The sequence below is a fragment of the Corylus avellana genome, chromosome ca9 (assembly GCF_901000735.1).
Source record: "Corylus avellana chromosome ca9, CavTom2PMs-1.0".
In the NCBI taxonomy this organism is placed as follows: domain Eukaryota; kingdom Viridiplantae; phylum Streptophyta; class Magnoliopsida; order Fagales; family Betulaceae; genus Corylus; species Corylus avellana.
This window is the reverse complement of record NC_081549.1, coordinates 565,496-569,751: the sequence shown is the minus strand read 5'-3', so window position 1 is coordinate 569,751 and position 4,256 is coordinate 565,496. Positions and strand designations below refer to the sequence as shown.

General features: G+C 35.3%; 1 pseudogene; it reads left to right on the top strand.

The window, feature by feature from the left end:
* Positions 1 to 1,510: 1,510 nt before the first annotated feature.
* LOC132161888 (thaumatin-like protein 1a) lies at positions 1,511 to 2,850 on the top strand (annotated as a pseudogene).
* Positions 2,851 to 4,256: the final 1,406 nt, after the last annotated feature.

Genomic DNA, 4,256 nt, shown 5'->3' with positions numbered 1-4,256 from the left:
TTTCTAATGAATAAATAAGAGACTACTTGTATTTTACAGCCCATAAATTATATGAGCTTTGACCGATTGAAATGGAGAAGTGCCCCTTAATTCGCCATTAGCGTGCGTGGATTAATATTTTAGTCTATGTGAAATTTGATACCCGACTAATCTGCCCTTTTATATATATATATATATATATATATATATATATATATATATATATTCAATCTCCCCTTCATCTAAAAAAACTATGTCTAATATTGCTTATTCGTATTGAAATTGCATGTCCGGCCACATTATTTACTTAGGCGTACCCTTTACACATGCAATAGTAATTAGGTTTTGAGTTCCAAAAATAGAATATCATCACTAATATTTAAGTGAAATATAAAAGATTTATTTTGCAATCCAGAAAATGAGGTTTGTTAATATTGAAAATTGAAATCAAGGTATGAAGTCCTGGGTACATATATAATAGATTCTTCCCCCGAATTGCTCATCGAATACTCTATTTATTTTTATTTTTTATTTTTATAAGAGATGTGTTTAGTGTTATTTTTCTACACATGACTTTTGTCCATCTTTTTTTTAAAAATTCATCATTAAATTTATGAGACTCATATGTGAGTCTATATATTCAATTGTGGATTTACCACGATGGCGTATGTTGTAAGTAACTTCCAGAAGAAAACATTTTGGGTCCAGTCCAACCCATATCCTTTCTGCATGCGTAGTCCATTTACACAGATTAATTACTTGGAAGACCACCTACATATTATATCTACAACCTGACTTTCCTCTACAATTTTTTGAAATCTATTCATCTAGATGAACTCAACATATAAGTTACGTGAATTTTGGTCCTAGACTTGTGCCAAAAGACGCATATCCACCCCCCATGTCAGCAACATTAGAACACGTTCAGTTTGACTATATATTTATTCTAGATAATGATTTTGTTTTCAAGTCTTTGATCTCAATTCCCTCTATTCTTTGCTCATGAGCAGATCTTTCTGTGGAAAAAAAAAAAAAAAAAAAAAAAAAAAAAAACCTACCAGCTGTACGTAGATATGCATGCCCAAATTCTTTCCAAACGCTACACTTCGCATGGGTGGGTCGTAGGGTCTTTTCCACAGCTAAAAATTCTACGCACGTAAGTGAAAGAAATTCAACGAAAACAAAAAAGAAATCCACAAGCGCTCATAAATATCACAGGAAGCCTAAAACATTGACAACCACTTTGTAGAATACTAGAAGCAAAGTGGCAAATGGATTTGCCTCCCTTTCCCACAAACTGACACATGTACATAATGACAATTATTTAGCCCGTATATCTCGGGTCTTCAGTCGGTTGAGGTTCCGGTCGCCGGCCATCACCATATGGAAGACGATAACCATTACAGTCAATGAAGTATATTCCTGGTGGAACTTAATTCCAAACCCAGTTTTCCATGGAAAAATCTCGTTAAAGCCTCTATATAAACCACTCCCAAGTTCATAAGATTTGCACCACAATATATACCCAACCCATTCATCAAGATCAACTAGTCTAGCTACAAGAATGATGAAAAACCTTGCATTCCTCGGCCTTGCTTTGGCCTTCTGTTTCCTATCTGGTATATATATATCTCATTTTTCTAGTTATAATATGTTAGCAAATTTCCTATCTGGCCTACTTTCTGCAAAATATAGATAGAAAAAAATGTTGAAAACTGCTAATGTACGTGTTAATAATTTTGTTGGAAAATGATCATCTTCGCATCATGAATTGCCACACTGGTAGCATAATTTTGCACTTTCACCATTACACATATGAAATGATCAAGTCATGAACCCCACAAAGGTTGTATTGAAATCTTCCATTGTTAGACTTATTTATTTATTTTACATAGAACATATTTTAGATTTTATGTTCTGAACGTGTTCTCTCATTTTCTCTCCCCATTGGTCCATGACTTGTATTTACACGTACTAATGTTATATATATATACCATACAAATATTTCATAAATATCTTACAAATTAAGCTAGTGTAGGAAAAATGAATTTAATGATCGTTGATCATTCTTCTGACAATTTATGTTGTGCAGGTGCTTATGTTGCTAAAATAACTTTCACAAACAACTGTCCAACAACTGTTTGGCCAGGAACTCTAACTGCGGACCAGAAACCTTAACTATCAACTACTGGATTTGAGCTGGCATCTAAAGCCTCCTCATCAGTTGATGTCCAAGCTCCATGGATAGGTCGGTTCTGGGCCCGAACACGATGCACCACGGACTCCTCGGGAAAGTTCTCTTACGAAACTGCTAACTGTGCCTCTGGCCAGGTTGCATGTAACGGCGCAGGTGCAATTCCGCTAGCATCCTTGGTAGAAATCAACATAGCAGCTAGTGGTGGACAAGATTTCTATGATGTCAGTCTTGTAGATGGCTTCAACCTCCCTGTTTTAGTTGCCACACAAGGCGGGACTGGTGATTGCAAGCCCTCAAGCTGCCCAGCATATGTGAATGCTGTGTGCCCTGCTAAGCTACAAGCTAAAGGGTCTGATGGGAGCGTGATTGTTTGTAAGAGCGCATGCACAGCGTTCAATGAACCAAAGTATTGTTGCACTAGCGCTAATAATACCCCAAAAACATGTCGACCAACAAACTATTCCAGATCTTCGAGAATCAATGCCCTCAAGCTTATAGCTACGCTTATGTTGATAAGAACAGCACATTTACTTGCTTTGGTGCACCTGACTACGTTATTACTTTTTGCCCTTAAATTTAAGGAGAGGAATTATTCGTTCCTTCTCTCTATAGTTATGAGAGAACAATAAGTGTCTTGGACTAAGGCACATGCATGATAGTACGTGTCCATTTGATAAATGCTTGTATGATATTTATTAGCAACTGAATAATACAAGCTTCTTTTTTAATATATATACTTCAAATTTCGGAGCAAGTATACTTGTTCTTTTGACAAGAAATTGCGAAATAGGATTCGAACAGACAAAAATTCCGCTCAAACAAGACCTTGCTAAAAAGTCCTCATCGGTCGATCGAGCAAAAGAACCTAACAGATATATACCAGGTAGCTAGACGCCCTATAGATTAGGCCACTACTCCAAATTCTATAATGAAAAATCAAGAGATTAAACTTCAAACCATGCATGTGCAGGTGGCCAAGTTGAAATCAGACAAAATTAGTGTTGGAAAACCAAACCTTAAACTTCGCATGAGTAGTGAAAATTCGATGCTTGCACCTAACGTTCGGTTGTGATGCACGTTGTTAATTAATTGAACATATATATATATAAAAGTCATTGGTCATCTTCTACAACATTGACACCTGTTTGTAGAAAACTCTAGTAGGAAAGTAGTAAATGGATTTGCCTCCCTTTCCCAGATACTGACACATATGTATGTAAATAACCCAAATGATTCAATCACATTTTGTCCGTCAATTTTCAGCATTTTTCCGCATGGATCCACTTTAAAATCAATGAGGATTAATCCCGGTGTAACTTTCGTCGAACCCGATATTCCGCATAGTTCGCCGTGATGGTCGCGTTAAAGCCTCTATGGCTAGCTCTATATATATCACCCCAAGTTCAGGTGCTCATGCTGCTTGAATTACTTTCATGAACAACTGTCCAAGAACTATATATGTATCTAACCAGGAACTTTAACGTACGTCAGATCAAAAACCTCAGCTATCAACTACTTACAAAATGGAGAAAATATACTTTATCCCTTATCTAGCCTCTGGGAGTATCATTATTTTTGCATTTTAGTTTTTAAAGTTTAAAAAGTGATCTATGGCCCTTACAAATTTGACACGTTAGCCCATCTGTTATTTTTTAGTCTTCTTGAACGGAATGTCAGTCATGTACGTCAAACGTGATTATAAAGCACCTGAATTGTCCAAAATATGGCAGGTTAAGTAACATTCCCCCCCCCCCCCCCCCAAAAAAAAAATGGATGCGGTTGGGCTACCTATAGTCATTGGTATGAGTTGAACAGAGGTAATAAGTCTGAAGCAACCCTATCTATTTTTTGCCTTTCTTTTATTTACTATTTTTTTAAAAATGAAAAATAGTATTTTTCTTCATAATAATTACATTTTCTTGAAAAAAAATGACATTATTATAAAAAAAATACCAATTTTCATTTTTTTTAAAATACCAAATAAAAGAAAGACAAAAAATAGATAGGGTTGCTTCAAACATTTTTTCCATTTTTTATTTTATTTTATTTTTTAAAAATAAATAAGACAAAAGTTGGACTT